The following is a 12,567-nucleotide window of genomic DNA, read 5'->3' as shown; positions in this document are numbered from 1 at the left end:
ACCCAACTATAAAATATGTTTTTAAATTTCATTCTAATTGATATACAAAACTGTAATTTTATTACAGAATACAATTCTAAGTATCGTTTTAAATTAAAATGCATTTAACAAAAAGTTTCCAAAATGCGATAGTTTTCGAGATATTTGGAATTTTGTTCCGACAAAAACAGTTAATTTGACTAATTATTCCCTTTTTAAAAGTTATTCGCGTTACCCCATCATAAAATGTAAAAAATCTAATGTTTATCGTTTTAAAGACGTAAAAGAAACTTTCTCGGTGTATTTGGATCGTGGAGAAGCTTTCAATAAAAAGTTTAGCAACAACTTTTGACATATTCCTACTATTGGCAGTCAAAAATACAATTTTCTTTTTGAATATGATTCTAAACGCCCTTTTAAATCAAAATGCTCATAATAAAAAATTTCTGAAATGTAGCAGTTCTCGAGATATGTTAAATTTTGCTCTAACAACACAATTATTTTATTTTATTTTATTACGACCTTTTCATTCGCGTTTCTCAATCTACAACAATAGGGTTTTCAAAAGGCCCATAACATTTCCTGTAACTTCTCCTTTGACATCAAGGCGATATTGTAACCCATTTGAACGATTTTATTGGTCGTTTCTCACGGTAAAGTGGGACAAGCCTGTCTTTGCCAGGAGACATGCTGTGGACTTGAGTGATTCGTAGTTATTCTGCCTAAGCTCGACCCGCATCAGTAGAAGACATAAGTTAAGCCCGTAAGGTATTAAACCTGTTCTAATAACCCTACCACTTCTAGTTTTCCGATATGTATACTTAGCATTTCTGCTCTCACTTGAGTACTATGGCTCTAAATTTTCATAACTTTCCCTACCCAGTAATCTCTAGCTAATTGAATTCTTTAAAATGTAAAAAAGAAAATGTGATTATGTACATAGTTGAAATAAAAAAGGAAAAAAGTTGTAGACAATTAAATTAACTTTGTAATTTTTACTTACAGTGATAATACGATGCATACAATGTCATCTAGCGGTGAAAGTACTAGCTAGTGGGATTCTCCATTTAAATTGTCGAAAAATGCCATACAAACTTCAGGCGCGTTGGTCCGGTAGCTAGACTTGTCCGATTTGCTTCAAATTTTCAGCAAGTACTTCTGGTGGAACTCGGAATCGATTCAGGGGTGGGCCGATAGAGGTCACTTTTTCTTGTCATTATAATGTTGAATCTACAAAAAAAACTACAGAGAATGCTTCCTGAAGAAGGGAGATAGAAGTTCTTTTGAGAAATAACACAACAAACGACAAATGTAAAGCAATAGTTGCATTTTTTAGTTTAGGTATAATAATATACGTCGCATTGTTTATTCTTTTTATGTTTATAGCTGATTAGCTTTGGAATATGCATCTGTTTTTCAGTTTCACAAATAACCCTTCTCTGCAAAATTCAAAAGAATTGTTCCAGTAGATTTTAATCGACTCGTTTAATTTTCGATACTTTGCAATAAAAATTTAGAAGAAATATTGTTCAAATGTTGTATTGTTATATGGAAATTGACTGCATAGGTAAACACTGTCTGTATTGAAAAAAAAAATAAGAAATGATTTTTTTATCACCGGATAAGGTTTAATCTATTCCTTCGTTTAAGAGATTTATCGTAAATAACACTACATTTCTTGGAACCGTTACTATGCACAGATTTGGCGTCATTATCAGAGTCCATCATAATAGTATTGTCTATAACTTTACTGAACAAAGCTAATTTCTAGCAAAGTTAGTTGAAAAAAAAAATTGATGCTACATATATCACTTTTAGGGTAATTTTGTATCCAGCTCACTAAATCAGAAGATACATCTTTTGATTTAGATAGTTTTTGAACAAGTCTAATCTTCTTGGTTTATGGTTTTAGAGTTATAGAATTTTAATCGTGAAAATTGAGTTTTGAAACACTGTGCATTATGTCACGTGAAAATTTGGTAAAATGATCGAATTTATGAGGTGAGAAATTATGACAGATTGTTGAAGAGAATGCTAAATTTGCTATGTAGAGAACAGTGTGAAGGTGTCATCTACGTCAATATCCGTTGTGCGGCGAATGGTTATGATTACCCTCACAATCGGTGTGAGTTGAATGATTTATCTAGAATTAATATGTAATTTGTTGACACATGACAGAACCATTAAAAAAGCGAACAAGTTGAAATCGCAGGCAAAATTTTTCCTTGGAAAGAACGTAACCAGATAAGTTTCAAATACTCCGCTAACAATTGGAGTCCTTGAAGACATTTCCCATCTTGTGAAGATACTTGATCGGAAATTGAACTTAATATCCTCCACGCTCTCGTACACTCTCAGGAACGAACAACATAGAGGTGGCGATGTAATTGTATTTATACTCCGGCATATATCTGGTTTCGGCATTGATGTATATCGCATCATCCATCATAATGCAGAACGGTTGTGTATACTACTTCCGAGTTTTGACCTCTGTGTTATATATACACGTGTAGTTTAAAAAATTATGAACCTCATAGTTTTTTGCTCATAACAAATTGAACTATTCGCCGCTGCAACCATTCGACATCTAGCCTGGGGTCGTTCTTTAATGTTCCACACTGTACCATCCACTACATTAATTTCCCCGTATGGTACCTAACACATCAGTGGTTGTTATACTGTCTGTCTCATGGGGCTACTGCTAAACTGTATTCGGAATTCATCCACTTGGCCGGCGCAAAAGAATTTCGCTCGAGCGCCCAAATTGATACACTGGAGACGGTATTTGTAAAACTTTTATTTTAACAATTCTTTGAACAAGATGCTACATTCATGACTATGTATTTCTTCTTTAAATGAATAGAATAAAAGACTCCTAATCAGTAAGCGGTGTTAGCAAGACGTTCGATAAGCATACTTGCGAGGAGCGACTAAAGCCCCAACGCTTAGCATGAAATGCTTGTACCTAATTAAAATGAACCGAACATAAAACTGTGATTTTGTTTGAGCTCTTGCTCATGCTAGAGATATATACCCCTTTGTATACCATTCCTACGCACCTTATGCCAACTGATATCTGTCATAGATAAGAACAGAGCTTTTAAGCTCCATTCAGTTATTTGGTTTTTCAATTTAGCAATAAAGATTAAGAGAAGCCTTTATTTAGCTAGTAGCCGTTGGTAACGATATGATACTTATTTAGGTGAATAAACCCCATATTAAAACCACTATAACAGGAACAAAAAAAGACATGATGACTTTCATTTAAGTTGAATGTGATGTTCTGCTTGAAATTCAGCGACTTAATCTCACGGCTACGAATCTTTTTGTCATTCTCAATTACACAATATCAGTTGTAAAATTTCAACTTGATTCAAATATCAAACTGCACTAATTTTCAATAGGTAACTGTAAGATTATTAACTATCAATTATTGTCAATAGACAACGCCAACGACCTAACGATCCGCGAAAGTGCAAGCAAAGTGTGATTGCGTTACCTGCAGCAATGGCGTGAATCACCTGCCAACATAGTCCATTTCCATAAAACACAACGCCCAAGGGTGAGTCCCGCTTCCTCAGAATCCCAGCCGGTATCGGTAGTTTTCAGGCTATTGATTTGGAATTGTTAAGTATCTTGTCTTCCTCTACCGCGATTCCCCCACGCGAAAGCGTGTGCGGGGAATTCCACTGCAGCGATCGCCGTCAACGGCAGCGGCGTTGGCGACGGTGGCGAGGGTTGGTTGCCTTCGAGGAAATCACGCACGGGAAGCGAAAAATGCGTCTGTTCGGAGAGAAACTCGATCGTTTGCAGCGCGGCGTGTTTGCACTTGTTCCCGCCTAGTTCTGTGAGCGTTGTTCTCCGTTAGCTTAGTATCATTCCTCGCGTGTTGCTGAATGATGTTACTGTTGCTGATGATGATACTGGGGGAGGGAACTGCCGGGCCCAATCGACGCTATAGGGTGCGAAAATTCTTGATCGAAGCGTTAGTTTGGCGGAGATCGTCGCGAGAATCGGACGCGAAAGAAGTGGCGCTGCTGTGAACTGATGAATTGTTCAAAGATGACCGGTAATAGAGTGTTATAAAGATTAAACGACTACTCGCGAGATAAGATCCAGTGTAGCATCAACTGATATTGTGTGGAAACCAGAGGAAAATGTGCTTGCAAAAGTGAATCTTACGAAGAACTCATCAGTTGGAATATGTTATAGGGGTGTAAAATTTCAATTATCTTTTAATTGATCAACTGAAATTGACACTTAGTGATATAGAAACCGTGTTACTAATAAAGTGAGAGTATTATCTCGGTGGTGATAAATCGGATAGATTCTGAAGTATATGCAACTCAAATAAGGATAGTTATATCAGTGGATTCTGAATTCGAGGTATTTACAATGTTATTTTATAAATTCAACCATGTTGAGAAAGACTTTTGAGTATTACATACAGAGAGGTGGATTTGATTTCACATAATCATATTCTCTATTTTATTTCACAATCTTAATGTGGTATGGCTAATAGTCAATGGAAAAAAGATGGGTGGGTAATGTCTGCGACATAACCGGAGAGATGTAGAATACATAAGGAACACGTTCTTCAAATATGTTGATATTCATTGGAATTTTCGGACAAAAGGTGATTTGGGCGAGGAATATTTCAAATTATTCTTTACAAAAATGATGGTAGTCCTGAAAAGGACCGTTTTTGTTGGCGTTGTTGGCCTTGGTGGGGGAGATGCGCTGGCTTCGATTCTCGTTGGATGCTTCTAACTTCTTACTATTTCCGGGCTTAGCTGTTGTCCAGGAGGCGATTCTGACATGATTGGTGTAGGTGTAGGTCGTCAACCGGTTATAATTTTTCAAGCGTTGTTTACATTTGAAATTAAACCACTGGATCAATTAAAGAAAGTATTGGTCTGTGATATGAAAAGTACGAAATATATCGTCGGGTTTCTGCATTGCCGTTTTTGACAAATACAAGATCAATGCATGTGCCTGCAAGTGTAGTTGCTTGTGATGGATCAGAGATCAAACGAAGCTTGAGACATTCATTCATAAAATGCACAAATTTCAAATTCTCTTGTTTTGAAACATCTATGTTGAAGTCGCCTGAAACGACCATTGGAACATTCTGATTTCTAGATTAAATATTCTACATTAAAAGATGGGTGGGTAATGTCTGCGACATAACCGGAGTGTCGTAACTACACTTGTGACGTTAATCCAAATCTAATGATATGCAACGAAATTACGTTTGCATGTGACATTTTCAAATGATTCGTTATAATTATGGTTAAAAATTCTAATTGGGAATTCTTTTCCATCACCAACTATTTTTCTTTTTTTCGAATCTACAGCATTCTTTGAAAATATTGTTGAAATGTTATTGATGAAAAACTGAAAATGCGTTTGGCAACACTGCTCACTAAATGGATGGTGGGAAGACGCACATTCGTTTTGATTATGCTAGTATTAGTAGCAGAAAAGAATGAAAAGACAAATGGCCCGAAAACGAGCAAGCGAGAGAGCGATAGTAGTCGAATACGAACTACTATCGCTCTTCTAAACTAAAAAAAAAGATGGGTGGGTAATGTCTGTGACATAACCGGAGCATCGTGACTTCACTTCGAGATGTTAATTTAAATCTAATGATTTATGCAGTTAATCAAAGGAGGCTGCCAAAAAGTTCGAATAAAAGCAAGCGACTAGTGTACTTTGCACGTTCTATATTTTATCAACACTAGAGAGAATCGATAAAATAATTCAAAGTGTAATAGCAACATGCAATTGTGGCAACACTGGCCATAGGATGGTGGGTGAACACGCACATTCGTTTTAGTTATGATGTATTAGCAGCAGAAAGGAATGGAAAAGCAGTGCGCGAAAACGAGCGAGAGGATAATTTAAATTCTCTTTCTATCCACATATCGTATTTCTAACCTACTTGCTGAAAATTGTTATACACCATAAAATGTAAATTTCAGTTTAACTCTTATTAGAACACAATTAATTGGTCCTGTAAAGAACCGTTTATTGTTTTATTGCGGGAGCATAATTCAGACGCACTCCCCGCGGACACGGTGAGCTAGAAAGCACTATTTTGCATTCTCGAACAAACCGACCAAGTAGGCATCGTTGTCTTCTCGGGGCATCATTACGACTGAGCTTTGTAAGCGTAGCTCAACTTTGCAGTCCTGCACAATCTCACGACCCAGACGCTGGAACGATAGCCTACTCTGTTGCCCTTTAGTTGGGGCGAAATTCTTGCAGGGCGACAGTTCCGATGAGTCACCAGTAGCTGGGGCACTTTTTCCGTCCGTCGCTATTGCCAACTGCTTTCCTTCGCTGGACTGGCTGCTTGCTAGTGCTTGAACGAATACGAATGATGAGAAAAACCGAACGACCAATATTCATATATGAACACACGAGAAAGCACTACCATCGCTCGTTTTTGTGCCATTCCTGCGCCTTTCCTTTCCGTTCGGCTACCAATACTAGCATAACCAAAACGAATATTCTGTCTTTCCATCGCCTTCAATCTAGTGGCCAGTGCTAGCAAACTTGCATGTTCAGTTTTTCAATAACAACATTCAAACAATATTTTCAAAGAATGTTGCAGATTTGAAAAGAAGGAAGGAAAAGATTTTCACAAATTTAAATTCTTTCGTGTTATTTGTTAGCGCTGATAAAGGCTATTTAGTTTGCTACTAGCAAGGAGCTGCACAAACAAATCGATTTATGCAGTTAATCAACGGAGGCTGCCAAGTTCGAATAAAAGCATGCGACTAGTGTACTTTGCACGTTCTACATTTTATCAATACTAGAGAGGATCAATAAAATAATTCAAATTGTAATAGCGACATGCAATTGTGGCAACACTGGTCATGAGATGGTGGGTGAACACGCACATTCGTTTTAGTTATGATGGTAGTAGCAGCAGAAAGGAATGGAAAAGCAGTGCACGAAAACGAGCGAGAGAGGATAATTTAAATTCTCTTTCTTTCTTTCCACACATCGTATTTCTAACCTACTTGCTGAAAATTGTTATACACCATAAAATGTAAATTTCAGTTTAACTCTTATTAGAACACAATTAATTGGTCCTGTAAAGAACCGTTTATTGTTTTATTGCGGGAGCATAATTCAGACGCACTCCCCGCGGACACGGTGAGCTAGAAAGCACTATTTTGCATTCTCGAACAAACCGACCAAGTAGGCATCGTTGTCTTCTCGGGGCATCATTACGACTGAGCTTTGTAAGCGTAGCTCGACTTTGCAGTCCTGCACAATCTCACGACCCAGACGCTGGAACGATAGCCTACTCTGTTGCCCTTTAGTTGGGGCGAAATTCTTGCAGGGCGACAGTTCCGATGAGTCACCAGTAGCTGGGGCACTTTTTCCGTCCGTCGCTATTGCCAACTGCTTTCCTTCGCTGGACTGGCTGCTTGCTAGTGCTTGAACGAATACGAATGATGAGAAAAACCGAACGACCAATATTCATATATGAACACACGAGAAAGCACTACTATCGCTCGTTTTTGTGCCATTCCTGCGCCTTTCCTTTCCGTTCGGCTACCAATACTAGCATAACCAAAACGAATATTCTGTCTTTCCATCGCCTTCAATCTAGTGGCCAGTGCTAGCAAACTTGCATGTTCAGTTTTTCAATAGCAACATTCAAACAATATTTTCAAAGAATGTTGCAGATTTGAAAAGAAGGAAGGAAAAGATTTTCACAAATTTAAATTCTTTCGTGTTATTTGTTAGCGCTGATAAAGGCTATTTAGTTTGCTACTAGCAAGGAGCTGCACAAACAAATCGATTTATGCAGTTAATCAACGGAGGCTGCCAAAAAGTTCGAATAAAAGCATGCGACTAGTGTACTTTGCACGTTCTATATTTTATCAACACTAGAGAGAATCGATAAAATAATTCAAAGTGTAATAGCAACATGCAATTGTGGCAACACTGGCCATAGGATGGTGGGTGAACACGCACATTCGTTTTAGTTATGATGGTAGTAGCAGCAGAAAGGAATAGAAAAGCAGTGCACGAAAACGAGCGAGAGAGGATAATTTAAATTCTCTTTCTTTCTTTCCACACATCGTATTGCTTATATTGCTTTCTGAAAATTATTTGTTATGCACCATAAAATGTAAATTTCAGTTTAACTCTTATTAGAACACAATTAATTGGTCCTGTAAAGAACCGTTTATTGTTTTATTGCGGGAGCATAATTCAGACGCACTCCCCGCGGACACGGTGAGCTAGAAAGCACTATTTTGCATTCTCGAACAAACCGACCAAGCAGGCATCGTTGTCTTCTCGGGGCATCATTACGACTGAGCTTTGTAAGCGTAGCTCGACTTTGCAGTCCTGCACAATCTCACGACCCAGACGCTGGAACGATAGCCTACTCTGTTGCCCTTTAGTTGGGGCGAAATTCTTGCAGGGCGACAGTTCCAATGAGTCACCAGTAGCTGGGGCACTTTTTCCGTCCGTCGCTATTGCCAACTGCTTTCCTTCGCTGGACTGGCTGCTTGCTAGTGCTTGAACGAATATGAATGATGAGAAAAACCGACCGACAGAATCGCGCTAATATGCACTACTATCGCTTTCTCGCTCGTTCTCGTGCCGTGCATGAGCCTTTCCTTTCCGTCCGGCTTCTAATGGCCTAACCAAAGGAATATGCCGTCTTTCCCCCACCAAGTGCTCTCGTCAAGCAACCCAATGCGAATAACCATACGAACAAACATGTAGTGGACCTATATATAAACTTTTCATTATTTTATTGTTCGGTTGGTCTACCATAACGACGGCTCTGTGCGGGATGGGCTGAAAATTTTCACTTTTCCGAGTCGTTTTCGAAAGATTTTTCAAAACACATTTTTTTTGTTATTAGTACATGTTATACATACTTCAAATTTTAATACAGCATAGAGGAACATATTTGCAACAAATTGGCCTAAAAATCAAATCATTCTGTTAAGTATGATAAAAGTTATTAACGTTCAAAATCTGACGCGGCACCGCAGCCGATATTTTGAAACGGGACCCCTATATTGAAACCTTAAATGTATTCTACATTAAAAATATTTGAAATTTACATTAAATATTCGTTTATCATTCTCGGAAGAACTAGTTGTCAACTTATTTGCTAGAGAAATTTCAACCAAATGAGTCGCTAAAGTTACGATATTCCTGTTTTTCCTGATGGTGAATAAGATTTGAGTTTGATTATTTTGAGTACTTGTTAGTTCTATATCTAAACGCTATAAAATTAAAATTAAATATCAACGCTCACAATTCTCATCTTTTGAGCTGCAATGGTTTCGTGTCGCCCATCATGATTCGGTAAAATCGACTTACATTGTTTATTTGAAGAACACTTGAAGGGCTCAAGTGTGGCCTTTAGAGTTGCTGAAGAAACTTGAACAATGAACTCGTTATCTTTTCACTCAGTCTATCTAAAATCCAAATATAATATAACCTGTTTCCTTAATTCTTTTACAACACTGTATGTGGAGGGTACACATTTCGCGCCGAACGTCTTTGAGATGTAAATTAGATACATAGAAGAGTCTTTAAAGTTTTGATGAATAAATATTAGCTTATGTGATGGATAGCTAGAGCGTGTTGTCTTAATTTATTTGTAGCTAAAACTTTTGTGTATCATGCACCCCAATTTAAAACACCCCGAATTTGAAAATAACGCTTTTCAGATATTTCATTTGCGCAACTAGTCCCTATACCTAGGAAAGTCTGTAGTCCTTATTTTGTTCCTGACTTCAGAAATGCTTAAAGGGCTTAGTTACCTTCTTCTTTAAAAAAAATCACAAAAAAGAATTGAAAATAAGAAGAAATGAGAATATTTGCTCAAATTTTCATGGAGCTCCGAGAAGTAGATCGAAAGTGACAGCGCTTCGAAGCGCGCTTCGTCTAACAAGAGCAACGGTATCTTAAAATTTCAAGCTTGAATACGGTGGAGACCCTTTTTTAGCAGCACCCGATTTTATCAGCCCCGATTTTATCTACCCCCGATTTTATCAGTTTTTGACCCGATTTTATCAGCTTCATATGAAAATTGATAGTTGGTAGTTTGATGGGCTGTAGCAAAGGAACCAAGTTGAATTCGAGTAAATCCTTTCTTGGGTATATAATACTTATCTTAGAGATCCTAAAAATTCAACAATAAAAATATCATATTTTTTTTAAATTTTGCACTGTCAGACTCCCTTAAGGGGAACTTAAAGTATATAATCAGAAAATGTTGCGAGGCTATATCAAAGAACCAAAGAAAAATATTTTAAGAGCTTCGGTTTATTAAAAAGACAGAAAAATATATGTCCCGATTTTATCAATGAACCTATTTTATCAGCTTAAAATTCGCCAAGGGGCTGATAAAAACGGATTTTCGCTGTATCTCGAAATGCTGTTTTTTCAAAAAGGAGTTTTCAGTGATCACGTTTGCCAAAAAAAAAACTACTCAACCGATCTTCTTAATTTTTTTCTTTCGAATTGTTTGTAATTAATTTTTCTCATACTGTAACTATTCCTTTTCCATGTATGCTGAAAATATAAATTCGTAAATATAATGAAATTGATCGTGCAATTCATGAGTTCATTCGTCGTTTTCTGCAAAGAAGTATCGTCGTGCATTATAATTAGCAGGTTTCGTTCATTTCATGAACTGAAGAATGGCCGCTTGGTGAACGAAAGTTTTCGTAAATTTTACTTATTCAGTGCATATTGCACGACTGTTACCGTTGATAATAAAATTATTTTTCATGAATGAAACGAAATATTTTGTTTATTTTAATAAATGTTTGTGTATATTACAAAAGATTTCATTAGTCGCACGAATTAATATTCGTTCATCTTTGAAAAGTTTTCGTAATTATTAACATATTATTGTGGCATTATTCCGGCAGAATATGGATTGCGGTCGGTTTCTGGTTAATTATCCCGAAAGAGTGGAAAACTCCAACTTATTCATACAAACCAACACTGTAACCAAAACTTACTATTTTTTCTACATTCCCTGATTCATTTCTTTCAAAATACATATAATCGATTGTTAATAGACCAATTTAAACCAATTATCTTTTATAAGTTACAAGATATTCAATCTCAAACTTTAAAAATCCTTTTTCTCGAAATGTGCTAAATAGCGCTTGTCATAAGACAGCACAAGAGCGACGATATAGCAGCGAAGAATTCGTTTGTATAATTAAGGGGTTATATATGTTAGGATGCGTGCGAAAAAGGGAAAAGTTTGAATTTTTGTAAATATCAAATATTTGTTATACGTCTAGCGTAGTACAATGTCCAATTTGCAAAATCCACTTGAGAACATGAAAAAAACATGAAAAATTGCCGAAGTTATAACAATTTCCGCAAAACGCGTTTTTTTTCAGAGGTTTGCCGTGCTTACGATTCCAGTCCAACAGCTCAAGTGAAAGCATAAAACAAAAAAAATTAATTAGTATTGATACATGTGGTGTCCTTGAAAGATTCGTTGAAAAGAATTCTTTTTGTTGGAAACGGGAACGAATTTTCCAAAAAATCCACTATTTTTACCTGAAAAAAATATTAAAAAAATCGTAAAATTGATATTAAAATTTTGACGAAAAAATGGAATCGTTCAAGAATACGGCAGTTAAATTAAGAACAATTTAAAAAAAAGTTTTGCGATCGGTTGAAAACTTTTTCGGCAATCGTAGTCACCGCAAAGACGTTTTTGGAAAACATGATTTCGAGATAATCGCGTTTAAAGTTTCAAGTATATGCTACGCCTCCGTAAGGGAACAAAATGAAAAACGCTATAACTTTGCGTCTAGTGCTCCGATCTCTATAAAAATTTGGGATAACATTCTTAAGAACCTAAACATTAAGATAGAGGAATAATTTTTTTTTCGATTTTTTTACTGACTTCAACATATGAAACCCCTTAAGACGATTCGTATTAGCCAACGAAAGTCGTTTCGTGTTTTTTACGAAAAACTCGTAATAAAAAATAAATGTGTTTCAGTAGTAATACGATTGATTCATCATATGTACGACAAATTCGTATATTCTATGAAAATTCGCATTGATTTACGAATATATTCTATCATTGTATTAATTTTTATTTTGCGGATCAGAATTTTTTAATGCAATTTGTAGAGCACAAAACATCATTTTTTGGGAAAACATTCCCAGATACAGGATTTCTTTTATTCAATTCGTTTATTTGATAAGGCACGTTTGTGTCAGCTGAAAGGTGGCATTTTTTATATTTTAAATTTCTTAAATTTCTTTAAACTAGACGATTATATGTTAAATTCCTTTTGTAATGAAACTAAGGAGAATCTTATACATATACGGGGGTCATATAATTTTCGTAAGATTACGGTTTTTTTTCTTTTTTTAGTAATACGGTTCGATATTATTAGCAGGGAGATTATTGGAGCAAATAATTATTAACTAAAGGGGAGAATTTTACAACCCTCTTAAAACTAGGAATAACTAGAGGGCGCGATTGATTTGGGAAGGTTTTACCTTTCATTTGAAACTAAGTTTGTGCAAATCGGTCCAGCCACCTCTGAC

The 12,567-nt window shown here is 36.3% G+C and overlaps 1 protein-coding gene across 2 annotated transcripts in view; it reads left to right on the top strand.

The window, feature by feature from the left end:
- Positions 1-12,567, top strand: part of LOC131694047 (multidrug resistance protein homolog 49) — a 96,698-nt gene that overhangs the window by 52,908 nt on the left and 31,223 nt on the right. The window contains exon 1 of one of the 2 annotated variants that reach the window (XM_058982401.1): positions 3,949-4,365. The exons of the other annotated variant lie outside the window; for it this stretch is intronic. The gene's annotated coding sequence lies outside the window, so the exon portion shown is untranslated. Of the gene's footprint in view, positions 1-3,948; positions 4,366-12,567 lie in introns of those variants that run through there. 2 annotated transcript variants of the gene reach the window in all.

Source organism: Topomyia yanbarensis, chromosome 3, assembly GCF_030247195.1.
Source record: "Topomyia yanbarensis strain Yona2022 chromosome 3, ASM3024719v1, whole genome shotgun sequence".
Lineage (NCBI taxonomy): Eukaryota > Metazoa > Arthropoda > Insecta > Diptera > Culicidae > Topomyia > Topomyia yanbarensis.
The sequence above is the reverse complement of the archived record's forward strand: the minus strand, read 5'-3'. Positions and strand labels throughout refer to the sequence as shown.